The following is a 12568-nucleotide window of genomic DNA, read 5'->3' as shown; positions in this document are numbered from 1 at the left end:
ATTTTACTTTATTTTTGAGTAAATTATATTGACCTCTCCTAAAATTTGGAAAAAATACATTAAATCTCATAGTTTTGGTATAATTATACTAATTTCCTTTTCATAAGGCTATAGTAATCCAAATCAATGTAGATGATGTGAAGACACAAAGATAATAATGTAAAATATTCATTTTAATATAAAAGAGATGACAACATCAATTTTTTATTCCCATGACAAACAAATTTTTGATAAAAATGAGGCTATGTGTTATGCAAACTATAACTTTTAGGGAGATCAATATAATTATTCTAAATTTATGAAATTTATTATATTTTCACCAAATCTCAAGCGAAATTTACCCTTAACCTTTTTTGGCAGCGATAAGAACATCATTGAATTTATCAGTAATGGTACACTCACCAAACGTGTATTTTCTCTTAAATAATGTAAAATATAATTCACTTGTAAAGAATGTCGATTATTGTTTGAAGCTGGTCTAAGGATGTTCACACCGTTCCAACAAACTATGTTTTCCCATTAGAAGAAAAACCAGAAAACCTTGCAGCTCCTCTATGCAAGGACATTCCAGTCATTTATTGTCACGCCCTAAAATTTGAATAATTAACTATTAAGTTATGATTAAATCTCAATCAATATTTTTTCATTCAAATCTTAAGGGTGAAAAAAAATCTAAAATGTTCTCGTCTCCATAAGGTTTAAGTAAATTTCAATACTCAAGAAAAAAATACAAGGGACAAAAAAAATTAACAAACGTTAACCAAATCATCCATCATAAATTCATATCTATCCAATACCTCCAACATTAAAGTAACAACAAACCGTTAAAACAACTTAAATAATGTAAAGTTAGAAAATAACCCACAATGTCAAATTATCAAAATACTAAGGTCATGAAATAAATAAATAAATATCAATCCTAATCTCAAGAAAGTAAAAGAAGTCCGAGAGACATGTCCTACCTATAGTTATTTCTCGTCACCACAGTAGTCCCAACTAATCTTGCAGAGAAAGCTCAGATGTGCTCAAACAGAACGCACCGGAGATGCTAAGAGACAAAATGGGTTAGTATACAAGTATATTGGTATGAGTATAAGATTTGACACCCAGGTGTCCACCAGACATGAACAAAAAGGTACATTTAATTCTTGTTATGAGACAAGACAAGTAATTCTACCCGCACCGAGACGAAGGGATAGTTTTCCGAGATACGGTGACATTTAGTTTCTTACCCGTACATAACTAAACATAAATTGAGTATATAAAAAAATAAAAATAAAAAAAAATATGGTGGTCAACCTTGCATAAAAAGTTAGTAAGTCTTACCTAACACAAGCTATACATAGAGAGCAACAGCTAGCAGGCCAAGCATCGAAACCCACTAGACTTAAAACCCTGTCTCAGAAACATAAGAGCAGCACTATAAAAGGCCTAAGAAAATGTTCCATATTCCCATAAAAAAAATGGGATTTTTGAACACAAACCTAGACACCCAAAAATAGTCACATAATACAAAAGTTTGCACATCCCGCAAAAAGAAGGAGAATTACAATGATGAATCACCTAGAAACATATCTCCTCCCTTGCACAGCCCGCAAAGGAAGGCAGCAAAACAACAAAAAGACCAATTGTATCCACTATATATACATCAAAAGACCATCTGTAAACCCATATACAACATATATTATATTATAGCCTTCACTCAACACTCAAGTACACTCAAACAGTACACACAACAGTTAACTATAATATATGAGAAACAACACAAAAACTATACAACAATATATGCCTCAATCACTCAACCCACAAAGAATAACTCTCCTAAGATAGACCAGCTGAGTACCTACACAAAAAACAATTAGATAATTATTGGTTCTCACCACACTAAACCCACAATAACACATAAAACCCTCCTCACACACAATCCTAATATAGGAACTCACCAACACTCAACCCAACTTCCCTACATAACAAGGGTTAGCTAAAAACCTGCACAACAAACTGTGAGATAAAGATTAATTTGCTGCAGCCACTCAACCCACAAACTCACAATCTCACTCAATCATTTACAGAGTAACCTCACACACACTCAACTCACATTCCTAAATAAAGGACCAGGACTCCAACCAAAGAGACCTGCAATTAACACCCAGTCAGTAACAACACAAATAAAACTAGACCACCCCAAGCTAACCTTGACCTGATTTCAGGACAGAGTTTGGGATGGACCACTTCACCAAAAACCAAGCATTTGTCACCTCCTCTCTGAAACTTAAGATGGACAAGATCCTATTTCTCACAAGGCTTCTAATTTTAGCTTGCACAGCCACCTCAGTGGAAGTTGAGCCTTTGAAAATCCTACAATTTCTCTCAATCCAAATACAATAAGCAGAACAAGTAAACACAAGTTTAGAAATAGTGGCAGCCAAAGATTTTCCCGTGATATTCCTGGTTAACCAATCCACCAAATCTGTTCAGTCAAGATAAAGAACAGTCAAATTGCACATACCCTACATAACATTCCAGACTCTACAAGAGAACGGACATTTAAAGAACAAATGATTTTGGTCCTCAAGCCCAACCCCACAGAGATAGCAAGTAGCAGAGTTGCTAGTACCAAAGACAATAAGCCTATGAAGAGTGTTCAGTCTATTATGGATATCAACCCAAACCACAGTACTTATTCTAGGAATATGAAACTTGAACCACAGGATCTTAGCCCAAGCAACTCTAGAACCATGGGTCCTCTACTCATCCCAAGAAGACTTAATGGAGAACTGCCCATCAGAAAATGGTAGCCACACCACCTTATCATCCACTAAAGAAGGCTTCATATCCTCCGGGACAGCAACCGTAATCTCATTCAACTCCCAAGTACGACACACAGGCTAGTTCCACTTAGAACCATAGATAACAAACTCCACTTTAGCAAACTTCTGGATCCCAAAGTCAGAAATTACTCTTTCCCCAAATCTAGTAAGGAGAGGCCCAAGAGGGAGCCAGTTGTCAAACCACAAGAAAAATGCTTTCCCATTACCAACATTATATTTAGGGCAATGCTAGAGACCTCTAATTTAGAGGCTCTAAACACACCTCTAATGAGGTGGAAAAGGCAAAAAAAAAAAAAAAAAAAAAAACCAAGACACTGCACTGATGTCCCACTGCCACATCACTAGTGGTACCTCTAATTAGAGGTCCCAAGCATTTTTCTTATATTTAATCAGGGGAGCAATAATACTCCTCAAATCAAGAAGCTTTCTCCAGACCCAAGAAGGGTCACTTGGAACTTTGAGGCACCAAAAACTTCTACTCTTTAACCAGTAAGACTTAACCCATTGACACCACATGGATTGTTCACCCCCTGACAGCAAAAACCAAACATGCTTGGCAATAGTAGCTTTGTTCCACACCTCAATAGATTTAAATCCTAGACCACCCTCATTCCGAGGAACACAAAGATGCACCCAAACAACTTTTTCTCCAGTCCTTTTCAAATCAGGACCATTCCAAAAGAAAGCCCTCAAACACGATTCAATCTCCCTTACCACTTTCTTAGGGAGAATGAATAACGAAGCCCAATAGACTTGCATAGAGAACAAGATAGATTTAATTAATTGGGCTCTCCCAGCATAAGACAACACTTTATTGGTCCACAATTGAATCCTTTTGGTAATCCTAGCCACCAATTGATCACAATCTATTTTACGCAACTTAGTTGAGATAAGAGGAACCCCCAAATGCCTCACAGGAATATTCCCCTCTTTAAAATCCATAATGGAGAGTAACTTACCCTTTAAGTGATAACCCATCCCCGCAAAAAACATATGACTCTTAGGAGGGCTAGGGGACAGACCAGAGAGCCCTTGGAATTCATTGAGAGCCTCCTTGACAAGAGACATAGAACTAATGTTACATCTACAAAAAATCATGAGGTCATCAGCAAAACAGAGATTAATAATTTTGTTCTTCTCACACCTCCAGTGGAACTTAAAATCAGGACTCTCAGCTTTCTCTACCAACAGTCTAGCTAAAACCTCCATAACAATAACAAACAGGTAAGAGAAAATAGGGTCCCCCTGTCTAAGCCCTCCAGCACCCCCAAAATAGCCACAAAGTTCCCCATTAATACAGATCGAGAAGGAAAGACTAGTAATGCAAGCCCTAATCCAACCAATCATCCTACTAGGGAAGCCCATACCAGTAAGAGTATCAAAAATGAAATCCCATCTCACATTATCATAGGTTTTCATGATATCAACCTTCATCGCACACCTAGGAGACCCAAAACCTCTATGATAACCTCTCATCAATTCCTAGGATAGGAAAATATTATCTGAAATCCTCCTCCCTTGAACAAAAGTAGACTGGACCGGATCAATAACATCAGGGAGGACCTTCTTAATCCTATTTGCCAAAATTTTAGCAATACACTTATACACTGTGTTACAACGAGAAATAGGTCTATAGTCACCCACTTTGCTAGGATTTGGAACCTTTGGAACAAGAGCAATAGTGGTACTATCAACCTCTTTAAGAAGTTCACTAGATGGAAGGAAGACTTAATAGCCTAAATAACGTCCCTACTAACCACATCCTAGGTAACTTTTAAAAAAACTAGCTAGATAACCATCAAGCCCAGGAGCCTTATTACTATTGAGAGACTGAAAAACACTTTCAATCTCATACTCCAAAACATCAGCAGTCAACTCCTCTACCCGAGCAAGAGAGAGCTTCCTCTTAATAAGCTCCTGGGCTCTAGACCTACCATTGTACCTATCAACAAACGGCTTCCCCAAAAACCCCTCAAAATAAGAAACTAAAGCAGATTTGACATCATGCGGATCAACAATAATGCTCTCATCATCCAGTGTAACACTACTAATCCTGTTGCGATTTCTATTATTATTAATAGAACTGAAAAAGAACCGACTATTACTATCACCTAAGCTAAGCCATTGAATTCTCGATTTCTGGGCAACAAATGACTCCTCCTCTTTGCAAAGTTTAGCAAAATTAGCACAAAGATACCTTTCAAGGGATTGAAGATTAGAGTCACCCGGATTTTTATCAAGCTAAAGCTGAACTCTATCTAGATCCTCTTTGGCACAAGAAGTTCTCACCGAGATATCACTAAAATGCTTCTTATTGAGAGCTTTCAGCTCAGGCTTTAAAGACCTAAGCTTACTACAAATCCTAAACAAGGGAGTACCCTTGACATACTTACACCAAACACCCCTAACCACATGTATAAAATCCGGATGATCAGCCCACATGTTAAAAAAATTAAATGGCGTACACACCCTGTGAATTTTCAAAGGCACAATAACAACGCAAGGAGAGTGATCAGAGGTCCCAAAAGGATGGAAGTAAGCATGAGAGTGAGGCAAATTATTGAGTCACAACCCATTAACCAACACCCTATCAATCTTAGATGAAATAAATCTATCCTCACACTGTTTATTAGCCCAAGTAAACTGGCAACCCCCATAGTTCAAGTCATCAAGCTCAAATTGATTAATAAACAAATTGAATTCATTTTTACAAGACGACCAACTATGGTCCCCTCTCACTTTCTCATATAGGAACCTAATAGCATTGAAATCCCCCAAGAGAATACAAGGAAAGTCCCTATACAACTGAGCCAAAACCTCCAACTTATTCAATAGAGGCCTCCTCAAGCCATACGTATTTTGAGCATACACAAAATAGGCAAAAAAATGAATATCCCCATTTAAAACTTTAATTTTACACCACATGTGTTGATCAGAGCTATCCAGGACATCAATAGTACGAAAAGTAGGATTCCAACAAACCCAAATCCTCCCCAAAATAGCATGCTCATAGTTAGATAAACTTACCCAATCATGCAAACATGGTTAAGAATTCTAACATGATTATTATCAATCACTTTAGTTTCAAGCAAACCAACAATATTAATGTCCTCTTTCTTAAAAAACTTAGCAACTTCTCTTTGCGTACTAGAATTATTAAGAACCCTAACATTCCAAGCACAAATCGTTGTAGACATAAAGAAATATATACAAAAAGATCACACACACAACACTACGGGGATAGCACATAAAGCCAGGATTTACCTCTTTTTCTTCCTACGGCTACTAGAAGAACCAGTAGCCTTAGGAGCAGCAGGTATAACAGCACTTCTCAGCATTCTTGGAGTCAACATCACTCTGTCACCCACTTCCTCCTCCAAGATTAAAGAATTAGCTTGGATTTTAAGATTAGGTTATGAAGGATCAACTATAGTTCGGGCTCCTCAGACCCAGCTTTCACAATCTCTGATGATGTACCAGTAACTGGAACCTCTTGTACCTCATAAACAACCTGACCCCCATGTTGCCTTACAATATCATTGACCACAATTGAGGCAGCTATCTCAATCTCTGATAATATACCAGAAACTAGGACCTCTTGAACCCTACAGTCAACCTGACTCCCATCTTGCCTTGCTACATCAGTGACCTCAACTGAGGGTTCACCCACCTTTCTTTTCCCTTTAGCCACAACTGTCTTCCATTCCTCATCACTATTCTAACTCTGAACAATATTTTCCATTTGTGTTTTGATACATCTATCATCAGCATGGCCAAATACCTTACATTTAGTACACTTGGCAGGCTTCCACAGATACTTCACCCTCACCTCAATACTTTTACCCTCACATTTTATAAGGAAATCAGTGGGCAAAATGGAATCAACTCCAATCTCTACACAAACTTTTGCAAATGATACCCTATCTCCATGAGCAGTTAATTTATCCATGTAGAGAGGCTCACCAATAACACTAGTTATCCTACTTAGACCATTATCACCCCAATACTCCATAAGAACATTAAATAGTTTAACCCAAATGGGTATTTTATCCAGTTGGTCCTTAGATAATTTCATCATGCTATGCCATTTCTTGAGAACAATAAAATATCCACCAATGAACCAAGGGCCATCCTTTACAACAGCAGTACTACTATCAATTGTATCAAACATAAAGAAGACAAACCCATTTGAAGTAGACAGGACTGACTTCAAATCCTTATTTTTTCGAACGTTGAAGCAGAACCCTGTGAGTCCATAGCTAAAATCTCTGATCATAGACCCTCTATAGACATAGCAAAAGATATCGTACTAGGGCTGAGATTACCTTCACCCCCCATGTTCACATTGTTTGGATTACACGAAGATCCACCCTCCTTAGAGGAACCCACCAGTTCATCTTGCCCTAAACCCAAATTCTCAGGTAGAACCGAAACCCTCGCTTCATCTATAGCCATTGAAGAAACCCCTTCCGAAGATAGTGACTATACCATCATCATCAACGAGATATTGAAACCCCAGAAATTTAGGAATTTCTAAAGAGATGGTAGAGCTTCTCACACTAACCCATTCTTTTATTAGTATAATTTAATCGCAAGTAAATTACTGAAAAGTATAAAAATGCACCGTTTCATGCTTAAATCATTCGAATTGACTAAAACTCAAAGAACAAAAGTTATACATAATCAAATTTCCTAAAAGGCAAAGAGGATGAATTTAGTAGAAACTAAACAGGTTGAGTGAAAAACTTAATAGAAGAACCTAGACGAAATTCAACCGGAAAAAAAATCTGAAATTGAAAATGAAAAGAAACTGCCCTAAGATGATTTTTTTGGGAAAAGTTCAAAACATGAAAAGTGTTCAGAATAATGTTTTACTTGAGTTTAAGTGAAATTAATAAAAATAAGCTCGTTTCGTGGGTTAAAACTGTAACAACCCTAACCTGTGATTAGCTGAACAACCATGACTAAGTATGCCTAATAAGTAATTAAGATAAAATCCTGAGTTAATTACATGTGCATTGCATTATTTGTGTTTCTATCTGTCACTTGTAGAAATATCTATTTGAGTTTCCGTTCTGCTGTGCAAATTAAAGGCCTTATTGGCATCCGATCACGAAATCGACTTGATTTCTGTGTGTGTTAGAATTTTTAGAATTTTACGGTAGATTTGATTGAAATTCGATTTGGAATGATTAAATTAGAGTAATTGATGTCCATTTGATTAATTGTAATTAAGCCTCATTAACTCAAGCCTATATAAGGCATAAATGACCCCTAGTTACACTTTCACGCACTCTTATATCTTCATTCTTGATGTCAAAAAAGTTAGAGAGAGTGAGAGAAGGAAGGAAATTAAGATCAAGACTAGAAGATGGGAGAATTGCTAGGAATAATTGGAGAATTAGGAGGTGAAACTTCTACACTTGTGCAATTAAGACTCTGGGTAGAATTTTGTCCATAATGCTGTGTTTGGTTGAGGGATTTGAAGAGAGATTTGGAAAGGAAAAAGGGAAAAGGTGTGTGAAACTAAGTGAAATTTAGGGATATTTTATTCACATTTCACCTACCTTTTCCATTTCTCTTTCCAAATCCCTCATCAAATCTCCCAACGAAACACAGCATTAACTTTTTAATCAAGACTTTAATACAAGAATTATTGAGAATTAAGCTAAGTTACGCAAGAGATAAGCTAATGAATTAGAAAGGAGGATCATTCCATGCATGCATGCATGTATCATGGCATTTTGAGTTTGAATTTCACTCAAGTCATACTTGCATGTGTCCATCTTGGCCTTGTTTTAAGAATTCATCACATTTCTTACCATATGACCTTAATTGATCATGTTTTGGAAGCTTTGAAGTCAAGATGAAGCATGCATGTTATGTTTTCAAAGAATGAAGTGTTGTTTTGCACAATTCGCAAGCTTTCGGGCCTTGATTTTGTGATATGATTTTGAATTCACCATGTTTTATCCATTTACAAGTGTTTCCTCAAGTTTTCTCAAGTTTTTGGCCCAAAAGACCATGACTTGCAGCTTTGAGATTGAATTTTGCACTTGGCAGAGCAATCTGGAAATTCCAAATTTTGCCTCTTCGCTCGAGAGACAGATCCTGCGCTTGAGCGACCACTCTGTGATTTGCACCTCCACTCAAGCAACCTGTAGTTGGCTCGAGCATAAAATGCATGCTCCCAGAAGTTTACATGTTTTGCAGACCACTCGCGCAACAATAATTACGCTCGAGCGAAGATCTCAATCACACGCTCTAGCGACCGTTGAGCAGTCGTCGAGTGAAAATTTCACACAATCAGTACTTTTGCAAAGTTTACAAACTACTCAAGCGAGGGAAGCTGTGCTCGAGCGACGACTCACATGTTTGGACGTCCGCTCGAGTGAAAGAAGTTACGCTCAAGCGAGACCCCCGTTTTCTGCAAATTTGACTAAGTGTTCTAAATCACATTTTGGCATCCTTATTACATCCTAGGCATTCCTAAGCCCTATTTAAGACAGAATAATGAGGAAAAGAGGTAGAACACACCAATATAAGAAAGAACTAAGTTACGATTCCGGGTGTGTGATTATGCACGTATTCATTTTGTATCGGTGTAGGTCACGCGCCGTAAGTTATTTGATCTGCCTACTCTGTCTGTTTGCTTTGGAGTCATTTGTGAGTAATAACTTTGTAAAGTTATGTTTAACTTCAACTATTTCCTGATGATATGAAATGATCTATTTTCTGAAATGCTATTTTGTGAATCATGAATGAATGTCCATTTTCCTGATATGTAATTGTGACATTCTATATTCACGTGGCCCTTACCTGGGGGTAATAATACTGTGGTCCATATGTACGTGGCCTTCGTCTAGGGGTAACAATACTGTGGCTTATATTCACGTGGCCCTTGGGTAACAATACCGAGGTCTATATTTACGCGGCCCTTGCCCAAGGGTAACAATACCGAGGCCTATATTCACTTGGCCCTCCCCTGGAGGTAACAATACCATAGCTACTTGTGCACAAGGTGTGGACCCATGTGGTCGTCGACACCGACTATGCAAATTTGATATGTTATTATAGTTAAATGGATGTACTACAAATATCTTTTTATGATTTCTGGATAAGTATGTGGGTCTGAATTTGTTTCTGATCTGAAATCTGATATGGGACATCATTCATTAAACTCTTTACTTTGTTATTATTCAATGGGTTTCGATCATCATTTATGTATATATGTAGGTGACCAGACGCGTGACCAGGCTCAATGAAGACCGCCGGGAGAGTTTTTGTCAACCAGCCTTTGTGCCTCCCGAGGAGGTTCTGTACGTCTTGTGGTCATGTTTTGTGAACGTATAAGGCTTTGTTTTCTCTCCGGATTATGAACAAGTTTCCTGTTAACTGTATATTGGGCTAAGTCCCTTTTGGCTATATCTGTAATCAATGTGACGTAAGACTACTACATTTTGACATCATGTCTATGTGTATATAGTTTAAAACTTTTATGTCCCATATATGTCTCCACAGCTCAATGGACTATGTATTTTTCTTTATTTGATTCCGCAGCCCCTAATTATAGGTTATTCTGTTCAGAGGCCTTTGGTGATCCAAGGATTACTGGCCGGTTACAACGCTAAACCTATAGGGGTGAGTTTGGGTTGTGACAAAACAGTATCTAAAATCTGCATTGCTAAAATGAATAAAAACTATTGTAACCAAGATCATCCGATTACAAGTTCTAATCGATATTTTTAGTAAAAAGTTAAGATACAAAAGTTGTCTAGAATTACGTATATATGCCTCTGTCCAAATTTCGTAATTTAGTGAGGTTATTTACTATTTTTCAAGATATACAAATCAATACAATCCAAACTATACCAACAAGTTCATATTTGGTGGTTTCTTAGGATGTTCTATATAAGTGCACATTTTGACTTTTTAGTTAAAAAAGTAGAGAAAAAAATATGTATGTTTGGGATAACTTTTTGACTTTTTACGAAAAAATGTGTAATAAAATATTGTAACAAATATCAAAATTACTGGATTGTCTTTCCTAACACAAGCAACAGCACTGAGCTGTTATGTTGTGCATTTCATTTTTTTTTTAATGGGAATTTGTGGCTTACATTGTGCCACTTTTTTCTTCTTTTTTTTTTTTAAATTTTTTATGGGGGAAATGCAATGCAGCACTGAGCTGCTATCATTGATTTTTTTTTTTTTTGACCTACAGACTTCCTGCCCAAAATCCCTAACCATTATGAACTTTTTTGCTTTTTTAGTAACTTTTTGACTTTTATAGGTGATGCCAAGCATCTTCTTAATTCTTTGTACCTTAACTCCACCACTTCGGCTCTTTACTTCCCGGCTTACACATATATCCCATGTGCCTCCTGTATACCTAACATCTTTCCGAAGCCAAACTTGCACAGGGATATCATCCCGAGTTTGACCCACACTCCCTAGACGGTTAGCATATACGTACGCGCGTAAATCAAAGCACTCGTCTACTACTGAGAACAAGCCAACAATATATATTTATACAACCCCTCATCTACTCATGAGAGCAAAACATAACAATGTCAAGCCTAAGGCATTCAAATAAATTTCATAATCCTTTTTTCTTTTTAATACACTTTTTCTCACCAGTACTCAAATAAAACAACAATCCATGGAGTCATGGTGGAGTATTCGAAATTTATCTACGAGTTCCTAATTTATTTTAATTTCATATATCCATGAATGTGATTACATTCATAAAATATATATATATATATATATATATATAAACCTTAAATCTTGTATACACAACTAACTAAAATAATTGAAATTAATCCATCATCTTCATGCCAATACAATATCAAACCAACTTAAATATATAAAAATAAATAAATAATAACAACAAAATAAATATAAATTAAGGAAAGTGGGTTTTGCACTCAATTATTTTTTGAAGATCAAAAAAATACTTGAAGAATTAATGAAACCAACAAAATAAAACCCTAATCCTTTTTTTTTTCCTCTTCTCTCGCCTACCGTCTCTCTCTCTCTCGGCTTTCTTTCGCAACTCCCTGTTTTTTGTTTTTTGTTTGTTTTCCTAAAGACTACACTATTATAACCTAATTTTCTATTATCACCCTAACACCTTTGATATATATAAGATGTATATATATATAATACCTTGTATATATATAAAATATATATTTATATATAAATATTTAGATTAATTATATATAATTAAATATCACATTAAATTCTCATGTATCCACATAATTAATAAAGCCGTAAATAAAATAAAATAAAATAAAATAATAATAATAATAAATAGAAAAATTAGAGTCGCTACACTGATTTATGACAAATAAGTGCTCATAATCAAGCTGTGATGAGTCCCACGAACTTAACAATACGTTCCAATTTACTGTATAACATGGAGAGAAGCCTTTCCCAATTAGGAACACTTTAGCTAATGAGACCCATCACTCAAGAGATTGCTCACTCACAATACTCCAATTATATTTTTTTGTCTGTTATTTTATAATTGGCTGTGTCTATAAATTTATTGAAGAGAATTAGGGCGTTAGAGTATTGATATCAACTAATGAGATTTTTAATATAAGATCTTTTTGTCTTGTGATCAGCACATGATATAGGATATAAATCCTAGTGATCTCTCATATTTTAAGATTGATTTGCGGATAAAAGTTGATGCACATCTATTTGTCTAGTGTACCAAAAGCACTAGT

General features: G+C 36.1%; 1 long non-coding RNA gene across 1 annotated transcript; it reads right to left on the bottom strand.

Moving 5' to 3' along the window:
- Positions 1-1432: 1432 nt before the first annotated feature.
- LOC145804663 (uncharacterized) lies at positions 1433-7379 on the bottom strand. Its single transcript, XR_014346901.1, has 2 exons — positions 6096-7379; positions 1433-1843 (listed from the first exon to the last, which is right to left on the bottom strand). It is a non-coding gene; the product is annotated as an uncharacterized LOC145804663 (long non-coding RNA).
- Between the last annotated feature and the right edge of the window lie 5189 nt (positions 7380-12568).

Source organism: Camellia sinensis, chromosome 12, assembly GCF_055761805.1.
Source record: "Camellia sinensis isolate YWXY chromosome 12, ASM5576180v1, whole genome shotgun sequence".
Classification (NCBI taxonomy): Eukaryota; Viridiplantae; Streptophyta; class Magnoliopsida; order Ericales; family Theaceae; genus Camellia; species Camellia sinensis.
The sequence above is the reverse complement of the archived record's forward strand: the minus strand, read 5'-3'. Positions and strand labels throughout refer to the sequence as shown.